The sequence below is a fragment of the Geotrypetes seraphini genome, chromosome 15 (genome assembly GCF_902459505.1).
Source record: "Geotrypetes seraphini chromosome 15, aGeoSer1.1, whole genome shotgun sequence".
Lineage (NCBI taxonomy): Eukaryota > Metazoa > Chordata > Amphibia > Gymnophiona > Dermophiidae > Geotrypetes > Geotrypetes seraphini.
Genome location: NC_047098.1, coordinates 32221592 through 32246884, shown reverse-complemented (window position 1 = coordinate 32246884; position 25293 = coordinate 32221592). Strand labels below are relative to the sequence as shown.

General features: G+C 41.8%; 1 protein-coding gene across 1 annotated transcript in view; it reads right to left on the bottom strand.

The window, feature by feature from the left end:
• The window catches only part of TRAF4 (TNF receptor associated factor 4), a 66503-nt gene that overhangs the window by 21627 nt on the left and 19583 nt on the right, over nucleotides 1–25293 (bottom strand). The window lies entirely within an intron of this gene.

Genomic DNA, 25293 nt, shown 5'->3' with positions numbered 1-25293 from the left:
ACCTGTAATACCCAACCTCCTCTATACGTCTGCTTTTTGTGGAGAGGTAAATCATATATTTTTATCTGTTCTTCTCCAGTCTTTGTACCCCTTGTACGACATACAATCCAGAGCTGTAAAAATTATAAAAACCCTAAAGTCACTTCTCCTAGAAGAAATAGTCCCTGCTCCACCAGCATTAATTTCCCAAAAACCTAATCTGAAGCAAAAATCTAGTAAAAAAGCAAGTTTCTGACAGAAGGGCAATATACCTTCTGTAAACTGTACCAGCACATATCACAGGACTCCATAGCCATCCACAAGGAAGTACTTCCTCTAAAGGTGTATAGCTTACTCAGGGGCCAATGCAGAAAAGCTTACGTTAAGAGCCCTGTGCTGATGGCCACAGACAAAGTTTTGCTCACTGACGCAGTAAACTAATCCTATGCAAATCTGATGTGTGAACTTGTGCACTAATCAGGAAGTATACAGTTACACATGCACACAAGGTTCTATGCTCAGAGTAGAGAATGACAGGGGGACAAATTTTTCCCCATCCCCGCGGGAACTCAGCTTCCCGTCCTGGCGAGTTCTTTTCCTGTCCCATTCCTGCAAGCTCTGTCCTCATCTGCAAAAGGTTCAAACACTTTAAAATAATTGTTTGATAAGGCTTGTGCGGTTAAGGCAGAGCTTACAGGGATGGGGCAGAGAGACGGGGACAGTGACAAAACTCATGGGGACGGGACAGAGAAATTGAGTTCCTGTGGGGACAGGGAAAAATTTGTCCCCCGTGTTATTCTCTAGCTCAGAGTAGCTAGTACTGTGCATGTCTGAGAAAAAAAAAAAAAAATCAGCATAGATACTGTAAAGTTATTCTGTACATAAATATTTGCATTATAAAAATGTGCCATGATATTTGCGATGTCAATATTTATACACAGATAGGGGTGGGTTTTCCCCCCCTGCTTTGACCTTTATGCAGAACCATCATCTGGTTTTACAAATGCTATTATTCTCTAAGTCAGGGCTAATCAATTCTGGTCCTCAAGGTCCAGTGCCTCCTTGGTATGCAAAGCTCTCTCACTCATATTCGTTGTGGATATCCTATAAACCTGGGCTGCCTGTGGACCTTGAGGACCAGAATTGAGTAGCCCTGCTCTAAGCAAAGAGAAAAACAGCAGGCACTAAACCCTCACAGACACTTTATTGCAAAAGAACAAGGAAACCCTTCTACACCTCCTCAGACCCGGCATTCAACTTCCTGCATTGAGTTTGCCTTAAAGCCTTCTGCGCACGTCTTTGCATAAGGACGGAATAACTAAGAGCCTCCCTTGATTTTAATAATGCTATACACTGGTGTCTAAACACAAGGTTTTGAGCTGGGTTAGTTTCTGCACAAACTCCACTTTGCACCATGCGCAAATGTCGTGCTAACAGTGCACTTCCATCTCCACTGGCTTTCTGCTTTGGTTCCTCAATGTAGAAAATGTAACAGATGCCACATCAAAAAAGACAAGTCAGACGTTAAAGCCAAGAATCAACTCGCATAGACTCAAGATCACAAATCAGGCCAGGGAGATAACTCCACTCTGTGGAACCAGACCACTAGATCAATAGCCTTATCAGGACACTTAAAGGAAAATTTAACACAATCCCTGAACATAAGCCCTTTGAAGTTAGGCCGATCAGACATTTTGGAACTGATAAGAAAGGACTGAACAGAGATCTAGGCCTTTAAACTTATTACAAGCCATAAAATTCTGCCTTTCACTTTTATATCATCAATCAATCTTCCATCCTCTTTCCTCCCAGCTTTATTCCTTTGGTTTATCTTTGGAATGCTTTTTATGATTACACTTACATATTTGTCTGATAAAATGTTATATTTTGCTCATATTGTTCTAAAGAAGGCCTTAGGTCCCAAAAGCTAATCAAGCATTATGTATAAAAAAAAAATAAGGCATGTAAGAATCAATATAAAATAATCACCTAAACTCATTGTTTGTATTTTTAACCTTTAAGAATGACTGATTGTGGCACACTCAGTCAGGAGCTGCACCTCAGACAACCTTACCACAGTCCTGTTCAGAAGCTTGGCTACCCTCTTTTGACCCTCAGTGTGGATTCCGCTCCATGGCCACTGACGACCCCTATCCCTCACCACGTGTTACTTACACCATGAACCACCCCTGAGCACATGGATCCTCATCCCCCAACCCTCACAAAAACTATGGATCCCCTTCCATTCTACTTCTCATAGCTCCAATGCTGGTCTCCATCCTTCCCCTCAACAGCAACAACAGATGCCCCTCTTCCACAAATGCTCCTGGCCAAACTCCATACGACACACACTAGAGAATGACACGGGGACCGTTTATCGTGGTAAACTGTGGTCACTGCAGTAAATCCGCAGTAATGGGGACATTTGCAACTGGTTTACTGCAGGAATGGGGACAAGACCTTTCACTCCCTTTGGAAGCGGTGAAAAGTCTTGCTCCTGTGGTAAAAAAAAAATTGTGCCCGTGTCAGCCTCGGCATCTCCTCCCCAGTTCCTCTTGCGCCTATTTTACCTTCAGGAGCCAGCCATGCCACGATAAAGACAGAAGGAACCCAAAACCAAAGCCTGAGACCAATGTGATTTGAAGAATAAAATTTCCAGACAACAAAAGGTAGAAAAACCCCCCACAAATTTATTTTATATTTTGTGATTAGAATATTTCAGATTTGAAATATGTATCCTGCTAGAGCTGGTATTAGGCATAACTGGGGACCGCAAAGCCTAGGCTGTGCTTCTTTAGCTTCCAGCTGGCTTAGGGCTCTCTCTCTGACCAGGGGGCAGTTGCCCTAGTTGTTCTCCCCTAACACTATTCCTGCCATGTGTGACTGAAATATTCTGTTAGCTTAATAGCTGTTAGCTATGTAGCATTCTGTAGAAATTTGGTTTGTTCAGTTTTCACAATAGTGGAGGGGATATTTGTGAAAGGGAGGGGAGACAGGAGTTTTGTTGATCCTTACTCGGTATTATTTGTGATTATAAAATGACAATTGTACAGAATAGTCTCTTTTTAGAGTTTAATAAAATAAATTCAGTATAAAATCATAACTATTCGAGGCTTTTGCGGATGGGATCTGACAGTTTGCAAGGGGACAGGGACTGAGCTTGCAGGACAGGGACTAGGCAGGGACTAAGCTCGCGGGGATGAAACGGTGATAAATATTTTCCCCGTGTCATTCTCTAATACACACAGCACAGGCCTTTTGCTTCTTTCTCCATACATAACACAAGCAGCATGGGTCTCCTCCTCCCCTCTCCTTCCCACCCACCCCCATTGCACACCTACACCACTGTGCATCCCTCATTAATAAAACCACAAAAACCCTTCCCTACTGTACTTGCACACTAGCTGGCAATTATGCCCCCTCCCCCCTAGTTATGTTTGGATTTATTAATTAAGTATCATTTGGCATACTGCTGTCCATAGTCATCATGGTAGTTTACAAAATTCAGAAGGTTGACCAAAACACTGCACAACAATTTTTTGGTTAAGTCTTGATTCCTGAAAAGTTTTTGGTGATTATGACAGGTACCAACTTGGTATGCTCAAATATGGTTTTGGTTTTACTGCATCACGTAAGAACTATGAGAAATAGACATTTTTATGTTTACTGACAATAAAATATATAGTCAAGTTTACGTTTCGCACAAGCGACTAAATGAAACAGAATTAAAAGTGTTTTGCTCCCGAGTTTCTTTTATATTCAGTGTCTGGTGCATCACGTTGTAGCATCCAACAATAGTCGGCAAGCATTGACGGATTCCAATTGCCCTGGTATCGTTTCTCCATCGTAGCTATGTCTTGATGAAACCTTTCACCGTGCTCGTCACTCACAGCACCGAGATTTGCGGGGAAGAAGTCCAAGTGTGAATGGAGGAAATGAATCTTGAGTGACATATTGCACTTCATTCTCTTGTATGCTTTGAGAAGTTTGTCTACCAGCTGAATGTAGTTTGGGGCTCTGTAATTGCCCAGAAAATTGTCAACAACGTCTTTCAAGGCTTTCCAGCCAATTTTTTCCGGCCCAACTAACAGATCTTCAAATCGCTTGTCACTCATAACATGTCTGATCTGGGGGCCAACAAAAATACCCTCTTTGATCTTGGCATCAGTTATTCTTGGGAACATCTGTCTTAAATAACGAAAACCTTCCCCTTCCTTGTTCATTGCTTTCACAAAATTCTTCATGAGTCCCAGTTTAATGTGAAGAGGAGGCAAAAATATCTTTGTCGGGTCAACAAGCGATTCATGTGCTACATTTTTCTGTCCTGGAACTAACTTTTTACGGAGTGGCCAGTTCTTTCTAGAATAGTGCGACTCTCTGTCTCGGCTGTCCCATTCGCAGATGAAACAGCAGTACTTTGTATAGCCAAGCTGCAGTCCTAGTAACAGAGCAACGACTTTGAGGTCTCCACAGATATTCCAGTTATACCTGGTATACTGGACATACTTTAGTAACATTTCCATATTCTCATATGTTTCTTTCATATGTGCTGCATAGCCAACAGGTACTGAAGGATAAACGTTGCCATTGTGCAACAGAACAGCTTTCAGGCTTAACATTGACGAATCAATGAAAAGACGCCATTCTTCCGGGTTGTGATCACAACCAAAGACCGAGAACAATCCTTCAATGTCACAACAGAAACAGAGACTGTCGACTTGTGCAAAAAATTTGGTTATATCATGATGCCGGTCTCGAAACACAGAAATTTTCGTACCTGGTGATAGCAAACACCATTCCTGCAGTCTCGAACCTAGCAGCTCAGCTTTTGCTTTTGACAGACCCAAATCTCTGACCAAATCGTTCAATTCGGACTGTGTTATCAGATGTGGATCGCCTGATGAGGATGGTTCAAAATCCGGGTCAATGTCACTGTTAGAACCCTGCACTGCAGTTTCTTCATCTGGTTCGTCTAAGGTCCAATCCTCTGGTGGTTTCGGAACTGGAAGACTGTCATCATGTGGCATGGGTCTCATTGCTGAAGGCAGATTAGGATATTCAATTGACTTCTTGTTTTTGGCAGAGAAACCAGACACATTAGTCAAACAGAAATAACAGTCCGTCACATGGTCTTTCTGTTCTCGCCATATCATCGGAACAGCAAATGGCATCGTCTTTCGAGTACCTCTGAGCCAGGCTCTCAGACTAACAGCACATGTCGCACAGCAAATGTGAGGCGCCCATTGCTTGTCTTGATCACCTATTTTGCAGCCAAAATACAGATGATAGGCTTTCTTTACAAGGGCAGTCATCGAACGTCTCTGAGGCGTAAGTGTATATTCCCCACAGATATAGCAGAATGTGTCGCGGCTGTTACGACACCGACGAGACATATTGCCCAACACCAAAACGTCTATAGCATCAAGCTTACTTACTGTTATATTGCTACAGCTACTATACTACTATACTTTACTATACTGATACTATATACACACACGGACTATCTATATTAACCAAATGAGCAGGATCGGTGTATGGAAGCCACCATTATAGCATGGTGAGACAGCGCAAGCTCGTTCAGACCTGCCCAGACATGCCCAGGATGTCATCTTCCATAAAACAGCTTCCAACCTGGCTAGATTTTATGCATGGACATACCCAGGCGGCACAAACCGTTGTTGATAAGACACTTATGGGAGAAAAAAATTGTTTGCATCCAAATATAAGAAAAAATCACGACAAAATTGAAGATTTCTCTGAAATGGTACGTGATGGGTAATTTTTGATGTAATATTCATGATCAGCACCCAAAATTCTATAAGAAACACCCAGCAGTGTTCAGGAAGCAAAAACTTTGTTGTGCAGTGAAATTAATGGTAGTACACGTAGGCAAATGTTAAATTTAAGACAAAGACAGAGACAAGAGGGAGGAGAAGTGAATAGGACAATCCTACCAATTATAAAACCTTCTAAAGCTGGAGACACAAGAAGGGGAGGAGAGCCGAGACACCAGAACAAACAAAGGAAACAGAATTAGAAAAAAAAAAAGGCTTTGGTGAAAAAACAGGTTTAAGGCAATCCTGAATTTCTTCTCAAAAGGCTCAAGTGGGAACTGAAGGGGCAAAATGTTCAAGAGAGTAAGCACAATGCAAGAAAAGGTGGATACTGCGATAGGAATCAAATCTCAATCTGGAGACTGATGGAATGATCAAAAGGTTAGCATTTGTGAAGCATAACATACTAGTCGATGTACATGGAAGGAGCAGAGAAAAGAGAGAGGATGGTTGGCCTAAGTAAAGAGTGTGAGAAGAATCTTGAAGCAAATTATATAGCTAATGGGAAGTCAGTGTTGCATGGAGAGCAGAGGAGTTATAGAATGGGATCCAAATGGATTACAGGCTGTGGGGGATTACAGGTTTCTTAAAGTCTCCGACTGTAGCTCCAACTTTGCGGTCTCAACCTATTCAACTCCTGAATACTATGAAGTACTTAGGCGTTTCCACTCAATTCCACTCACAATATTGCTTTTATTCTTTATGCAAGATCTGTTCAATATGTTCATATATTGATGCGCCCTGCTTTGAATCTTTTTTTTTTTTTTTTAATTCTTTATTGATTTTCCAAACTTCAATAGTGCAATATATAGATATAACATATGATAAGTCAATAAAAGTACATTCAACTTACAAATATACATAACCAACCATTTTCTCCCAACCATCCACCGATTATTCAATAAAACACAGAAACATAGATTTTCCCAATAATCTTACCCTTTTCGAATTAATAATACCCTCCCATCCTCCCACCCACCCTAAGTGTAAATACTCAAAGGTCAAATTAGGACAGAAATAGCCCCCCCCTCACCCTTCCCTAGATGTGTATGAAAATAAATAAACAAACAAAAACTGACTCATAATCAAAGACTTACTATAGTGAAGTAATATAAGATGTCAATGGGCCCCAAACCAATTTAAAATACATTACTGTGCCCCAAACTATCGGCATTCATTTTTTCATATCTATGGTTGGAGCACAGATTTGCCCACCAGAAAGGGAATCTCTTATATATGCATTGGTTACTTCAAAATTGGATTATTGCAACATCATGTATTCTGGACTTCCTCAGGTATCTCTTAAGAAATTACAGACTGTTCAAAATACTGCTATTAGAATTCTTACTAATGCCCAAAGATATGATCACATCTCTCTGATATTTAAAAAATATCATTGACTATCTATTAAATATCATTTAATGCATAAAGCTTTAAATTTTAGCATTGAAAGTATTACACAAAGGGCAACCTGACTATCTAGCAAAATTACTTGTTTTTATATAACGCTCATCAATCTTAAACCAATTAACCCTACCTTCAATTCATCTGGTTAGGCTAACGTCAACTCGTAACTCTGCCTTTTTTGCTTCTGTTCCAAATTTATGGAACTCTTCTTAATGGGTTTCATTGTGAGCTCTCATATTAAATTTAGGTCTTCATTGAAGACATCTTTTTAAATTGGCATTCCCTTAATTTTATTTTTATATTCAGTTTTTGGGAAATAGGTCCTGCAGCAACTGATAAACTAATAAACTTACAACCATCGTTTCTGTCTAACTTGGTGTTATTTTATGCCCCAAGGCATTTATTATGATCTTTGAATGACAATAGGGTAGTCGTTCTCCATATCTCAAAAGGCACACCTTGCTTCAACAAGAGACTGTGCGTTGTTCTATTTAGTTCCATGGCTATGGAATAATTTGCCTATAGAATTGAGAAAGGAAGAATCATATATAAATTTTTAAAGACATCTAAAGGCATATTTTTTCCAATTGGCCTTTCCAAATTGAAGAAATGAGTTTGGGACTGCAACCTGTATTTATGTAGTTATTGATTTTTTTTGTTAAGAAAATTTTCAGTTTGTATTAATTTCTTAATTTTTATTATTCATATTTTGATTGTCATAGAATTTTAAGGGAAAAAAACACTGTTTTCTTTTAATTATTTCCTTTTCTATTCTTGAATGGAGTTCTTTTCTTAATTGATGTGAAATATATATTGTAAACTGCTCAAATCCTTTTTTTGGCTGGTATGCGGTATATAAAGTTTTTAATAAACAAACTATTAGGAGTTTTTTTCATTTCTTCTATTCTGTTCTTTAATTATTGGCAATTTTTTCCTTATTTTTGTAAACCGCACTGATGCCATTGTGAAGAGCGGTATATAAATACTAAAACAAACATAATAAACAAACATGAGATGCCAAGACTGATGTAATTAGGGGCATTTTCTACTGAGGCTTCAGTAGAGCATAAGTGGTGAGAGGCAGCGCTTACTGTATAACAGTGGTCTCAAACTTTCGGCCTGGGGGCCACAGGCGGCCCGCCAGGTACTATTTTGAGGCCCTTGGTATGTTTATCATAATCACAAAAGTAAAATAAAACAGTTTCTTGATCATATGTCTCTTTAGCTATAAATTACAATATTATTATTAAGACTTAGCCAAAAGGAAAGAGTTATAAAGAATTTTTTACCTCATGCAAAATTGTCATTTCTTTAATAAGACATTAATTATTTTTTTCCACGAGGCCCTCCAAATCCAAAATGTGGCCCTGCAAAGGGTTTGAGTTTGAGACCACTGCTGTATAAGCATTAACTCGGAAAAGCCTGGGCAGGTGGATGGATAAACAGACGGAGAAGGGCCAGAGAGTTTGGACTTTTCTTTCTTCCTTTAAATAGTTCACTTGGGAGGCAGACTCCTGCTTTGCAGTCCAAACATTGCGTGTCCTCACCAAGGTCAGGTGGCAGGATGTTAACCCTTCATATTATACAAGTTCTCAATTCAGCCACAAAAGGTCTCTTCAGCTCATGGTTTTAAACCTTACACTTGGTCTTAGCCAAAAGGAACTTTAGCTTGTGGTATAGAACACAACCCCATGAACTTCACCCCCCCCCCCCCTTCCATCTTTTCCCTTTATTCTGGAACTTGTCTGCTACAGGGAACCAGCATAATTCTTTTCATATAGGTAAAAGCCCAGAGAAGAATAGTTAGTTCCATTGTCCCTGGAAATAAACTCTTGTAAATGGTTCCTCACATTAAGGCAGTGGATTTCAATGCAGTCCTCAAGAAACACCTGAGCAGTCAAGCTTTCAGGATACCGCAATAAATATGCATAAGTTAAGATTTGTCTAAAATGGAGGCAGTGCATGCAAATCCATTGTGAATATCCTGAAAACCTGACTAGCTGGAGGTATCACAAGGACTGGATTTAGAATTCTGTATTAAGGGCAGAGGAATAAGTGGCCAGGGTGGGGGTTGGGGTGGGTATCATCAACTTTATATGAGCAGTTACTGAAGGCATGTGTGTGTCTGTGTATGTTAGCAGGGGAAGGGCACCTTTGCATGGGTGTTTACCGAGGCCCTGTGTATACTAGGGACCAGGGACCTCCTGACACTGAGTAAATTTATCTTCCAGCCCCCTAAAAGAGTAAACAGAAATCAAGCACACAGCTTAAAGAGAACCCAGAAGACCCGAATCTTTAAAAGCAAAGTAAACACTCCCTCTCTTCAAGCGCAAATAGAATCAATCCAAGGTGAAATCCAGCTGCAACCACTGCCCAGCCGGTGTAGCGTTCATGTATTTTAGCGGCGGATTATCAAAACAGCTTACCGTGGTCTTTTCCGAGCTTCCTAGCAGTCTCGGACTCTGCCATGCAGATGTATTACAACAAGGTCATTAATATTTAAATGAGCACTCCGGGTGAAAACAAAGATGAAAATGTTATAAATGCCCTTGTTATCGCCCCATGGCTTTGTCCGCTTTTAGGTTTTCCCAGTTGTTCATAAACACTTTCTTCCGTGTCCTCTCGTGCATCACGTATGTGTTAATACCAGAATTAGCATTTTGCTTAGAGATTGTACCTCAAACATTGTATGTGCGTGTATCACAATGTGAACAGATAAAAATATGCACATTAATGCGTATCTGATCTGCCAAGTGCATATTCCTTACATAAATATTTGTTGTTTAGATTTGGCTCATGTCTTTTTAGTCTTAGCTCGAGGTGAGTTAGTTTCAGCTACAATAGATCCCAGAGGGTACTTGTGGCAGTGGACTTGCCCATAATCACAAGGAGGTCAAGAGGGATTTGAACCCTGGCTTCCAGCACACATATCTAAATCACTAGACTATTTCTGAATAAAGGTCGACCAAGTTTTGATTTCAGTGCTGGTGCTTCAATGAAACCAGTCTGAAATCTATACTCAGTCTTGTGTCGGTTTCAGCCAAAAATGCTGGGACATTTTCAGCTACTACCACCACCAGGACGTACACAGTGCTGTACCAAAACCTATAGCCTGCACTTCTCCCCACTGCCTTCCCCTAAACCCCTGCACAAAAGCGGGCTCAGCTCCTTCCTTCCTTCTCACTCCCTCTATCCTAAACAATAGTGGGTTCAACCCTACCCCCCCCCCCATCCTTGGCCTATCTTAGAGTCCCTGGTGGTCTAGTGGCTAGTCAGGGCAGGAGCAATCCCCAGTTGTTCCTGCCCCAACTAGCCCACCAGAGACTCCAAGGTAGATCCGGGGGATGGTGAGGGTAACTAGGGTTTGGCTTTGGCAAATTTCAGCTGTAGATTTGATTTAGACTGAAACTGGGAAAGGAAAAAAAAAAAAAAAGGAGTTTTGCTAGGCCTCTACTCCTGAACTCCAGTCACTGGAATGATGCCATGCAAAATTTCTGCAGCTGCACAAATTGCCTATCCAGTCACAACAGCTATGGCACCTCGCACTTCACATTCAGCAACACAATCACCTCCTCGCTTCCCACACCAGCTGTTCCTCCTCTCCCTATTTTATTCATAGATTGACCACCCATCCCCTTTTCTTAAACCAAAAGGTTATAGGTAGTTTAGGCTGGCACAAAGCCCTGGCATTAGAAAAAACAGTATCTGGGCGCAGTTCTTAGCTAATACTTTCATTACTACTGGATTTAAATGAGGATGTCTGAGCAATTCTTTGCGCACAATCTTCTTTTCGCTAACTCCTCTGTGGATAGGACAGCCATAAGAGCACCGAAAACTGCAGAGAACCTGTGCTAAACTTCTCACACTGTTATATCGGCCTCTCTGAGGTGAGGCGGTTCTTCCTTCTCTAGGATAAGAAAGCTTCTGTCACTTAGAACCGATGAGGGAAATTATTAAGCAACAATATGCTGTAATTAAACGTCAGAGCTCTCATAGGATTGGGGGTGGGAAGGGGGGGGGAGGCCACATGATGGACTTCGTTAAGCATAGAGCAGGGTAGTGAAGATTTGGAGGCAGGAAAGTAGGTGCTGATCTAGCCACTCTCTGGCACAGAGCCAAGACAGGAGGCACAAGACCATGCTAGGTGGGGGTATATAAACATTTTGTTTGAAGTGCAAAGTTCGGGCTGAGCTGCGTCATTGGTCTGTGTTGATCTGAAGATGAGTCACAGGTTGGGTATTAAAAAGTTTTTAAGTTACATGATAACAGTGACGAAGCAAAGGTGATCCTTGCACCCCTGTGGAACCAGGATGGGTGGCCAGGCAGGATTGAGGGCATTACACCCCACTGGACTAGAGATTCTCATATATAGACAGGAACAAACAGTGGTGAATCCCATAATTTCTAACCCGATAAAGTAATAAGAGATGCCCAACTACCAGGATTTGGGCCTTAGTTCAACAATCAAGCCCCTCCTCACCATACCCTAGTCAGGAGTAGGTAATTCTGGTCCTCGACAGCCGGAGCCAGGTCAGGTTTTCAGGATATTCACAATGAATATGTATGAGATGGATTTGCATGCACTGCTTCCTTGAGATACAAATCTATTTCATGATTATTTATTGTGGATATCCTGAAAACCTGACCTGGCTCCGGCTCTCTAGGACCAGAATTGCCTAACCCTGCGCCTAGCCTATGTGAACTAGCCCGTGAAAGGGCTGTGGAGGAGGTGGGGCCTGCCCTTTCTACACTCAAACTACAAAGGAAGTGTCACCCCTCTAAAACTCAAATATTTATCCCCCATATAACATAACTCCAAAATGCTTTGATGGTTAAAGGTATCTCTATTAAAGCATCTCAGGCACACTAAAAATTGGAGGAGACTCACCTTAGGAAGCCAGTCTTAGGCCAAAACTGCACCTTTTTTCTGTTAATGAACAATTAGAGAATGACACAAGGACATTTTTGTCCCCGTCCCTGCAAATTTTGTCGCTGTCCCTGTCCTATTCCTGTAAGCTCTGCCTTAACTGCACAAGCCTTGAACACTTATGATTTTAAAGTGTTTGAAGCTTGTGCAGATGAGGACAGGGCTTGCAGGAATGGGGCAGGGACAGGAAAAGAACTTGACGGGATGGGAAAATGAGTTCCTGCGGGTCGGGGAAAAATTTGTCTCCGTGTCATTCTCTATGAACAATTATTTTGTGGAGGGGAGGGGGGGGAAGAAGGTGAACCAGCAGACAGATGGTAAAAAGAGAGGCTGAGCTAGTAGAATACACCACAGTGGGAGTGGAGTCCTTGTGGGAGACTAAGACTGGCAAAGGAACTGGATTTAGTGACAGATTTACATAGATAAGAAATCAAATATCTACTGAGATTATTAGTAGCACTGTTAGGACTGATGGTAAAAAAAAAAAAAAAAGAAAGAAAAGGAAGGTTGATATCGTAGTCTACTTGGGAACAAATTACCTGGCCAGGAGCCAAGTTAAGTGTATTACGTAAAAGGAGGAGTTTAAGAGGTTAGGAACAAGGGAAAGACAGCAGTATTTTCAGAGATATTACTTATGGTAAGGAGAACAGTATGCTATGTTTTGGAGTTTTTAAATCAATGAAAACTGATATAACGGTGGTTATATATGGAGGAATAGAAGGACGTTTTGCACGTCAAGAGAAAAGAACCAGGATCCTATCTGGAACAGATAATGATACATTGATAAATGGAAACCGATTAGATCAGTTTGTCATTCTCGAGAAACCAAATGCTAGTGGTGAAAACCTCAAAAAAAGGAGTGTTTCATAGTGTCACCTTTCAATATAGGGACAAAAATTAGGTAGCTATGAGGATATGCAAAGAAGACAAAGGAAGGGAAAATAGCTGGAAGCCTCCAAGCCTAAATTGCCATAACCTAGGGAATAAAGAGGAACGGAATGTCCTTTTCTGGAATGAGAACTGGCTGAAAGACAGAAAACAGAGTTGGTTTAAATGGTCAATATTCTCAATGGGGGAAGGGTAAATAGTGGAGTCCCCCCAGGGGTCTATTTGTTTGTTTCCCATCAACCCTTATCCAGGGCGAGTTACATATTAACATACAAAATAAAAAATTTACATTCATCGTACAAAACACTTCAGAGACACACTGTAACAAATTACATACTTACATATCAAATCAAATTACATATAACATACACGTCGCATCAATGACAAATATCATTTAAGGACAAAAATCTAATCCTTAGGTTTGTATACCGCATCATCTCCACGTTCGTAGAGCTCGACGCGGTTTACAGTAGGAGAAATAGGAAGGAACTACAACAGAGGGTTAGAGGTAGAAGTGTGAAGAAAATTTAGAGGACTTGGGATGCCAAGATATAAGAGTTTCCTTGATTCCTAAGTTGGAGGGAGACTTACATTTTTTGAGAAAAGCCAGGTTTTCAGATGTTTGCGGAAAACTTGGAGAGAGCTCAAGTTCCGAAGAGGAGAGGTAAGGTTGTTCCAGAGCTCAGTGATTTTGAAGTGGAGGGAGGTCCCTAGCTTTCCTGTGTGGGAAATGCCTTTTAGCGAGGGGAAGGATAGTTTTAACATATTTATCAATGATCTAGAGATAGGAATAAGTAGTGAGATAATTACATTTGCTAATAACACAAAGTTATTCAAAGTTGTTAAATTGCAAGAGGATTGTGAAAAATTGCAAGAGGACCTTGTGAGACTGGGCATCTAAATAGCAGATGACTAACGTGAACAAGTGCAAAGTGATGCATGTGGGAAAAGAAGAACCCGAACTATAGATACATGATGTTGGGTTCTATGCCCAGGAAAAAGATCTAGGTGTCATCGTTGAGGATACGTTACAACCCTCATCTCAATGTATAGCAGCTAAGAAATCAAAGAGAATGTTAGGAATTATCAGGAAAGGAATGGAAAAGAAAGATGAAAATGTTATAATGTCCTTGTATCGCTCTATGGTATGGCCACAGCTTGAATACTGTGTGCAGTTCTGGTTGCCGTATCTCAAAAAAGATATAGTGGAATTTGAAAAGGTACAGAGAGGAGGGCTTCGTCAGCCGCAAACCTGAAGTCATAATGCCACTGTACAGAACCATGGTGAGACCTCATCTGGAATACTGTGTGCAATTCTGGAGGCCACATTACCGTAAGGACGTGCTTAGAGTAGAGTCTGTTCAGCGGATGGCCACTAGGATGATCTCTGGGCTCAAGGATCTCTCGTATGAAGAAAGACTAAACAAATTGCAGCTCTACACTCTAGAGGAACGCAGGGAAAGGGGGGACATGATTCAGACATTTAAATACATCACAGGACGTGTCAAAGGGGAAGACGACATCTTCTTTCTCAAAGGACCCTCGGTCACAAGGGGACATCCGCTCAAACTCAGAGGAGGGAAATTTAATGGTGACACCAGGAAGTATTTCTTCACAGAAAGAGTAGTAGACCACTGGAACAAGCTTCCAGTGCAGGTGATCAAGGCCACCAGCGTGCTTGACTTTAAGAATAAATGGGACATCCACGTGGGATCCTTACGAGGGTTGAGATAAGGAACTAGGACATTAGCACTCAGACTTAATGGGGGGGTCAGTAGAGTGGGCAGACTTGATGGGCTATAGCCCTTTTCTGCCGTCATCTTTCTATGTTTCTATGATAAAAGGTTTGGGATGCCTTCCCTATGAGGAAAGGCTAAAGCAGCTAAGGCTCTTCAGCTTGGAGAAGAGACAACTCAGGGGTGATATGATACAGGTCTATAAAATACTGACTGGAGTGGAAAGGGTAGATGTGAATCGCTGTTCACTCTTTCCAAAAATACTAGGACTAGGGAGCCTGCGATGAAGCTACTAAGTTGTAGATTTAAAACAAAACCAGAGAAAATATTTCTTCACACGTTTAATTAAACTCTGGAAATCATTGCTGGAGAATGTGGTGAAATTAGTTAAATGGTGAGGTTTTAAAAAGGCTTGGATGATTTCCTAAAAAAAGAAGTCCATAGGCCATTATTGAGATGGCTTGGGGGAAAACCACTGCTTAGTCCTAGGATAAGCAGCATAAAATCTGTTTTACTACTTGGGATCTAGCTAGGTACTAGGGACCTGGGTTGGCCACTGTTGGAAACAGGATACTGGGTAGAGAATGACACTGTGACAAAATTCATCACCGTCCTCGTCCCCGCGGATAACCGCGGGAAACCATCTTCATGTCATTCTTTAAGGAGAGAGGAAAGAATCAGAGTATAATTGGGCACAACCACTGACCCGCAAGCTTTGCTTTGAAGAATGCTGGTGTAGAAGGACCGAGGTTGAAATAGATACTAGAAATGTACATGGGATTATTTCCCGCGGTTATCCGCGGGGACGGGAACGGTGATGAATTTTGTCACCGTGTCATTCTCTAATACTGGGCTTGATGAACCTTCAATCTATTTCAGTATGGCAATTCTTTGTTCTTAATTATATCCTAGATCTGCCAAACCTTATGCTGAAAGCAAATGCAGAAGCAGAAACTGACTGTAAAGGTAAAGTCTTACCTAGCCCAGATCCACTGTGCTCCAGGATATTGGCTTCTATGTCTATACTCAGGATAAAATAGGGAAGTTCTTTGTGCAGTAGAACTGTAGAATTCACTTCATATTAGAGAAGTAAACAAAAGTAAGAGGAAATAAAGATCAGAGTCTATGTCTTTGTGCTGCTCATTTCTGGATCGATGACTATATCTGGGATATGCTGTAAGCCAGGGGTGCCCAATACGTCAATCGCGATCGACTGGTAGATCGCCAAGGCAAAGTGAGTCAATCGCGGAGCCCATCCCGGGCTCTGTGAGAGACTCGCATTGCCTTCACAATCTACCGGGCCGATCAGCGTTCCTCTCCCCGACATCAATTCTGCTGAGTTCCGGGCCAGCCAATCGCTGCCTAGATGGCCCGGAACTTCCTCTCCGATGGCAGAATTGATGTCGGGGAGAGGAATGCTGGTCGGCCCGCCGCAGGGAAGCAGGGAGAGCTTGGGGGCCTGTTCCCCGATGGTGGCGGCAGTAGCTTGGGGGAGGGCAGGGAGAAAGAAAGAAAGGGGGCATGAAGAGAAAAAAAAGAAAGGGAGGCAGGGAGAAAGAAAGGGCAGGGAGAGAGGAAGAAAAAGTTGGGGGAGGGAATGAGGTCTGGAGGAGAGGAAGCATACAGGCTGAAAGAAGGGAAGAAATATTGGATGCACAGTCAGAAGAAGAAAGTGCAACCAGAGACTCATGAAATCACCAGATAACAAAGGTAGAAAAAATGATTTTATTTTCAATTTAGTGATCAAAATGTGTCTGTTTTGAGAATTTATATCTGCTGGCTATATTTTGTACTATGGCCCCCTTTTTCTAAACCGCAATAGCGATTTTTAGCATAGGGAGCCTATGAGCATAGAGAGCAGCGCAGGGAATTCAGGCTAAAAATTGCTATCATGGTTTAGTAAAAAGGGAGGGGGATATATTTGTCTACTTTTGTATGGTTGTTACTGAGGTGGCAGTGCATAGAGTCATCTGCCTTGACCTCTTTGAAAAAACCCCAGAATATAAATAATTAACATTTTCTCTGCCTACAGTGTGCTTTGTGCTTTTTTAAAATTTTATTGTTGGTAGATCATTTTGACTTAGTCATTTTAAAAGTAGCTCTCAAGCCCAAAAAGTGTAAGCCTTACTTGGTCAAAATCTTTTCAAGTAAGAAAGGGCCAGGAACAGAACTTTACACAAACATGATTACAAGAGAAACGCAAGGGTATGAGAAAAGAGAGGCAGCATCCCAAAAAGAAGAATCAGATCTGACCAACATATATTAGATTACAATTAAGTAGGCAGAGCCACTTAAGGGGAATTTTACAGATAGGATGCCCAGTTAGAAGTAGAAACTCCTTTCAAGGGATTTTCCTCAGCTAAGTGGTCACAAACCACGAGGGAGGAGACAACACTAGACCTACTGCTTACAAATGGAGAAGTTCTAATGGTCAGGAAGTAGTCCACCAGCTCCAAAAGTCAGAGTTACATAAGAACATAAGAATAGCCTTACTGGGTCAGACCAATGGTCCCATCAAGCCCAGTAGCCCGTCCTCACGGTAGCCAATCCAGGTCCCTAGTACCTGGCCAAAACCCAAGGAGTAGCAACATTCCATTATCTCAAAGAATATCAAGATTCTGGAACTCCAAGGAGAGCAACATTCTAGAGCTGAGATTGTGATGTCATAATACCTTATTCCACAGTGCCGCAGAGCCAACCTCATCAGTGATGTTACAATGGCTTGATTGTCCTATACTTGGCACACATAAGAGCATAAAAACAAGCCATACCAGGTCAGACCAATGGTCCATCAAGCCCAGTAGCCCGTCCTCACAGTGGCAAATCCAGGTCCCTAATACCTGGCCAAAACCCAAGGAGTAGCAACATTCCATGCTACCGATCCAGGGCAAGCAGGGGCTTCCCCCATGTATTTCTCAATAGCAGACTATGGACTTTTCCTCTAGGAACTGTCCAAACCTTTTTTAAAACCAGCTACGCTATCCGCTCTTACCACAACCTCTGGCAACGTGTTCCAAAGCTTATCTATTCTCCGAGTGGGAAAAAAAATTTCCTCCTATTGGTTTGAAAAGTATTTCCCTGTAACTTATTGATCTATTTTATTTCAGTAGATATATAGCTTGTTAAGGACTCCTTTTACAAAGATGCGGTAGCGATGTTGCCATGGTAAATACAAGCCCCCATTAATTGAATCGGCTTCGGTGCATTTATCGCATCAGCATTACTACTGGGTCTTTGTAAAAAAAAAAAAAAAAAAAAAAAGCCTCTAATTCACAAAAATACATGTGAATTATCCACATAATTGTTATTCAAACAAATATACTACAACTAAAAAGTTATCCTCCCCCCGCCCCCCATTTTACAAAGCTCTGCGGCAATGGTACCGAAGCCTGTTAATTCTCAATGGGCTTCGGAATGATTACCATGGGCCACCACAGTAAATAGCTCTGTAGGGCCTGTATGTATTAAAATATATAAAACAACATGCATTACGATAAAATTATAATGTTATATTAGTATAAGATCTAAAGCAGAAAGGAGGGGGGGAGGGGGTCACACAAGAGTCAAAGTCCTAGACCTCAGAGTAAAAAATATTGTTAGAAGAATGGGGAAGTTCTTTGTGAAATAGAAATGTGACATTAGGTAAGTAAACAAAAGTAAGGGGAAATAAAGACTGTTTTGTTTTCCAAAGAGGTGAGGGTAAGAAGATTAACATTCAGAAATACAAAGGACCTTGTAGAGAGGAGTGCAGATGAAGCTGAAAAACAAGGCAGCAAAGCTAGCTAGGGCAGCAAAGCAAATGACTAGACTTTCAGTGAAAGGAGGGATTATAAAGCACAGGAGAAAGGGGGGCATGTGTGGAAGATAAGAGAGGATAACAGAAACACTAAACAAATGCTTTTGTTCCATGGTACTTGAGAGGAACTAGAGAAAGACCGCCATTATTGGCAGGGGTACATAAAGGCCTAGATTCGCTGTTGGGAGATCCATGCCGGGCGACCGATTCACAACAGACTCTGCATGCAAATGTTGCAATCAGACGCACACCCTACAAGGGCGATAGAGACACATGCGCAGACCATCCTCATTGGCTGTAGATGCGATCCATGCATGTGCTTGCTCTCCGCACAAGCGGAGATCAAAACAAAGGGGGAGGGGTGGCTGCAGTTTTAAGTGGACATTTCAATGGAACAGAATACGCTTTTAACCAGCGGGCTCACAGGGCAGCAGACAGCAGGAGAGTCGGCAGGGACAAACTGTGATTTCAGGACGGCAGACAGCAGGAGAGTCATAGAAACATAGAAGATGACGGCAGAAAAGGGCTACAGCCCATCAAGTCTGCCCACTCTGCTTACCCACCCCCTGTCTATGCCCTAATGACCCAATTTCCTTATCTTGACCCTCGTAGGGATCCCACATGGGTATCCCATTTATTCTTAAAGTCTGGCATGCTGTCTGCCTCGATCACCTGCACTGGAAGCTTGTTCCAATGATCAACCACTCTCTCTGTGAAGAAATACTTTCTGGTGTCGCCATGAAATTTTCCGCCCCTGAGTTTGAGCGGGTGCCCTCTTGTGGCCGAGGGTCCCTTGAGAAAGAAAATATCATCTTCCACTTCGACACGTCCCGTGAGGTACTTAAATGTTTCGATCATGTCTCCCCTCTTCCTATGTTCCTCAAGAGTGTAGAGCTGCAATTTGTTCAGTCGGCAGGGACATTAAGCGACTGGTCCTCGGCAGTCACTTCATTTTAGTTCGGCAAGCCCAATCGGTTTTCCTTCTTCTGTTTAGTGAAATCGCTGCCTTCCTACTTATGCATCCCACTTCCCCTCATTTGCATGTGCGGATCGAATCGAAGGTTAGTGAATCGGGTCAGGGTCGGAGAAGGCTCGCAAACTGGTCGGGACACGATCGGTGAACTTAGTGAATCTAGCCCATAGTAAAGGAGCAGATGCCACACTATTTACCAAAAAGAAGGTTACACAAAAAGCAAAGTTATTTGCATGTAAAGAGCAGAATCATGCCACCCCTTATAGTTGTGGATTGTTAAAGCTATTTTACTGATTCAGAACAGGATAAAGTTCTGTGAGCATGGGAAGCCCCATGCATGCTCAGGAATCCTTCTAGGTCTTTCCGAATTCTGGAAAGCCGCCAAATCTGTGCAAGTTCTGTCATAATGACATCACCAAGTGTGGCTAAGAGCATCAAGCTTATCTGGAGAACTAGCAGAGGGAACAAAGTCATGGAACTGGGTGGGATGTCAGAAAGGGTCTGACAGGTCCTCTGAAAGATCTGTTCAATAGATCTTAGGAGGCAGGAGTGGTCCATGGGGCTGGATGAGGGTGTGAGATACTCTACTGCATAAAAGAGGTAATAAAGAAGAGCTTGGACACTACAGGCTTACCTCAGTGATGGGAAATTTAATGGGTACATATAGAGCAGTGGTTCCCAAACCTGTCCTGGGGGGACCCCCAGCCAATCAGGTTTTCAAGATATCCCTAATGAATATGCATGAGAGAGATTTGCATATAATGGAAGTGACAGGTATGCAAATCTCTCTCATGCATATTCATTAGGGATATCTTGAAAACCTGACTGGCTGGGGGTCCCCCAGGACAGGTTTGGGAACCACCGATATAGAGGATAGTGAAGTATCTAGACTCCAGTGGGTTGCAGGTGCAAACAGAGACCATGTCAAACAAGTCTGATCAATTTTCTTTGAGTGGCTTAACAGAATTAAGGAATGGAGCATGCACGTGGCCTTCTTAGGATTTCAGCAAAGTTTAGGTAATATATCCCCACTTTTATAAAACCACGATGGTGTTTTCTTAGTGCAGGCTGGCAACGCTGAATGCTCTGTGCTTCTCCCGACGCTCATAGAGCACTGGACTGCACTAAAAACTGCTTTTGTGTTTTTGAAAAAAAACAACCAAAAAAAGGGGGGAGGGGGGATATAGAAATAAAGCAAAAAAACAAAGGATATAAGGCAAAATCTTTTTTATTGGACTAACTCAATGCATTTTATGGTTAACTTTTGAAGGTAACTTCTTCTTCAGATCAGAAATAAACAAAGCTTAGGATACTGTCAAGCACGTGAGGCTCATTAATAAGTTGAATGGGTCGAGAGTGGGCCCCATGGTGGGAGACTCGGTGTTTATTTTCTGCCAGGTCCCTGACCGGAAATCTTCTGAACTGTGGCAAATTGCTTCCTTTTCCCCACTGCAGCCAGTATAAAAAAAAAAAAAAGCAGAGAGATCAGCCGACATAGATCTGGGTTGTTTTTTTTCCCTTTTGATTAATAAAGAAAATCGCTGGTGGATTACATTAGAAATAGGTTGAAGGATACATGGAAAGCTGTCAAGAGGACAAAAAGGTGATTAGTGACAGGTCTCAAGAATCATTTTGTTCAGTATTTCGGACAGCAATATTGTGAAGTGGTTACTAGGAAATAATTGATTTTTTTTTTTTTTTACAGCTAACAATAAGATCCGTGAGAGAATAGACTTCCCTGAGGGTGTAAAGAGAACGAGATGTGAGCCCAGTGCTTGGTGGTTAAACTTCAGTGCATGAAAGCACAGTCAACCTCTATGAGATGCAAGGGAGGACACACGATTGGGGGAGTAGGGAGAAGCAGATATACACTAACCAGAGAAAAACCTTGAGATGAGTGTTTGGGACCTTGTGGTAGATGAATAAAAGTGGCGGCCAGAGCCAGCATGCTAGAGAGCACAGGGAGAGACAGAAAAAGAAGGTGTAATGCCTCTGTACAGTTCATTTGCAAAACCTTACCTCTGAAGGGATATAGACAGCCTGGAGCCTGCACAGAGAAAGGCACCAAAATGGTACAGTCGATATGAAGAGCAATATGAGGAGAGACTTCAAAACCTAAACATGAATATACCCCAGAGGAGCGATCAAGATACCTTTCTATCTTATGCCGCCTTTAGGTATAATTCCCAAGAAGCAGTGGCACAAACTCTGACCAAGCAGCCATTGACAGACACTCCCAGATCTTTCACAGTGAACTCTTATTCCAACAGGACCCCTAAAGTAATATCTTGCTTAGGGGGCCATTAATTTGAAATTCTGCAACCACCAGAGAAAAGGAGACGCTAAAAGAGTGGAATCAGTTGTCTCTCGTGCATATGCATAAGGTGTGTCCTGAAAATCTGATCCAAGTTTTCAACTTTTGAGCAGGGCTGGCCCCTACCATACCATAACATAGTGCTTATAGACCGCGTTACCAAAAAGTTTTACATGGTGAACTAAGCATCTGCCAAAGGTGGCAAAAGTTGAGGGATGGCAGCATGGCACCCATATGGCAGGAAAACAGCACTTTAATGCTGCTCTAAGTGTTGGAGGGGACTTTTAAGGAAAAGGAGGAGGTCAGGACTTAGCAGCACTGATATTTCTTTGAGCTGGTGTGGAAAGGAAATGGTGCCAGCAGCCATATTGAGTCGGCCATATTGAAACACTGTATTTAGCTTTTGGCAACAGATGTATTAATCCCCCAAAGCAGATCTTGTCGATCGAAATGCTCTAAGGATTTAGGTGGGCTTTGGGAAAGATGAGTTTTTGCCAGCGCTGGAATAAAGATGAGCCTATAAGCTCAGTGTTGCCTTAAAATATTCATATGTACCTCTTGGAACATAGTTTGGATTGATCAAAGAGACTGCAATATTGAGAATTTTAAATTGAGTAAATTACCGGTAGTTGTCTGTTAAGTTTGACTAATTTTATTGAAGATGAGGGGTGGACAGATGAACCACAAGATGGGGATCTGGAATAACTGCATGTTACAAGAGATCCTATGATCTGATACACTTTCATGTATGATGTTTTCCCCTCAGAAGATTTAATTGTTGAATATTTGTGTTGTTCATTTTTTATAAGGTTGTTGCTTTCACCCTTCATATTACCATTGTGTTGTAGCAGCAGGAACAATGGCAGGACCAACAGGAAGAAGGGAACAGGGGAGGGGGGTAAGAGGAGATGAGATGCTGGACAAAGGAGAGGACAGGATTTTGAGCAACCCTAGGGACAGGGGGCATGGCCAAAAGTTCACCTAGGACAGGGATCCTCAAAGTCAACAACCCATCCTGAATTTAGGATTTCCATAATGAATATGTATGAGATCTATTTACATACAATAGAAACATTGTATTTTATTGTAAATTGATTTAATGTTTGTACTGCCTGTAAAAGCGGTATAACAGGTTGATCAAGGTGGCTAGATTTGAAAATCTGCGCTCGCCAAAAGGCGGGCGTGTCGATTGCCTCTGTTATATAGATCTTTGGAAAGCCTTGTTGCTCCACGGTCAGGAAGAATCTTCCGAGGAGCTAAGTACTTCCTTAGGTATCCAGGGACTTGAAAGCCCACCAGAGGCAGGATGCACGAGTGTTTGGGTGTGGATGGATGGGTGCGTGGGGGAATGCCTGGTGAGCTTAGGCGGTGAAAATTGAGGTTGGAGAGCGATTGTTGAAAAGGGGGGGGGGGTTTGCTGCGAGTGTTTTTGGGGTTCCAACGGAAGATTGCAATGGGGATGTGGATAGGTTCCCATGAGCTGTTTCATTATTGTATTGGTTACTGCTGTTATATCTTTGTATTTCTTTGCACTGAGTATATTTGTATCGGTGGATAGTTATGCCACCGTATTGCACTTCACAATAAAGATATTAAAAAAAAAACAACAGAATATCAAGGTTAATAAACCATAAGCCATAAATAAAAAAAATTATGAAAACCAGGCTGGGTTGTGGATCTCAAGTAGGGTTACCATATGGCTCCAGAAAAAGAACAGTCTGAGACATCCGGGTTTTACTCCCATTAAAAGTAATGGAAGTAAGACCCAGATGTCTTAAAATATCCTCCTTTTCTGGAGCCATATGGTAACTCTAACCTCAAGGAAACCAGATACCGTTGAGCTAGTCCTGCCCTTGAGGATTGGGAGTGACTACCATGAGGGGGTACTGAAAAGAGAGAATGACCTGGATATGGTTCAATCAATGATCTGAAACAATGTCAAAATACAGAATTTTGTTTCCGCAAATTGGCGCTCTTTTCAGCTACAGTGGCAAAATAATGCTCAGAATTTAGGAAGTTGGTTGGTTGGACTGAGAACTTTTCAGCACCTCCTCATACTACTCTAGAACAGTAGTAGAGAATGACACTGGGACAATTTTTTTCACCATCCCCGCAGGAACTCAATTTCCCCATCTCTGTAAGCTCTGCCTTAACTGCACAAGCCTCAAACACTTATGATTTTAAAGTGTTTGAGGCTTGTGCAGGACGGAGCTTGCAGGAATGAGGCAGGGACAGGAAAAGAACTCACCGGGACGAGAAAATGAGCTCCCGCAGGGACGGGTAAAAAATTTGTGTCATTCTCTACTCCGTAATGAGGAAAGCAGAAGAGAACAGCATTAGAAAGTAATCCTTCACTGAAAAGGGTGGTAGAGGCATGGCATGTTTGAATAGCTTCCCAGAGGTGATGAGGAGAGAGAAACAGTGACCAGAATGCAAAGAAAATTCTGGGACAAGACTTGAGGATCCCTTGTGACAAAGCAGCAAAGAGAAAACCAGAAACCAACTGAAAATACCTGCAGCACAGCACATCAAGGAAGAAACTCAGCAAACCAGATAGAAGTTTTTGGTCCATGAACCGAAGTGAGCAAGAAATACTGTTTGGGTGGATAAGAACCATGAGGCCTAGCTGTCCCCTCCTTGAAAGTCACTGGGATGCGAAGACAAGACATCTTCTTGGTAATGGCGCAACAGCTCTGGAATGCTATGCCACAACATCTAAGAGAGGAAGTTAATCTGACTCGTTTTAAAAGCAATCTGAAAAGCTTCCTATTTAAGGATGCTTTAAACTTTAATCTTTTTTCTATTCTTACACAAAATATCTTTTTCTCAAATCAGATCATCCTTCATCTCCTATACTTTTTTTTCTTTTTATTCCTTTCGATTCTCAGACCTATCGTTTTTCCCATATATGTTTCTCCTCTGAAATTTGAAATACTAAATTGTCGTTCTACTCCCTCTACCCTTCTGTATCAGTTGGTCTGTATATTGAATTGTTTACCCTATTTTATGCTTAGTTTCTAAATTGTAAAAGTGCATGTTTTAATAACTTTTATTTTTGTATTTCACTTAGTAAAACAAAATAAATGATTATATCAAAATGTTAATAAAAACTTGAAACTTGCTCACACACAGAGAAGCAGCGGAAACATGTCTTCTCCGCTTGCCTACCCCAGGCCACAAGCGAACCTTCTATGCTGACACACCAGAAGGGATAAGTGTTTGCCTCTGTACAGTATCACCACCAATGCACACCAGCTTTGCAAATAAAGATGTCAGCAATGAACGTAGTTTAATCTGGATTTAGACCATTCGTCTCTCCAAATCCGAGTTCAGCACTCAGGTAGAGAAGATATTTCCCTGCACAGAGCGCTTACTATCTAAGGGGCCTATTTACTAAACTGCTCTATAACAAAGGCATGTGTTAATTGACAACAACATA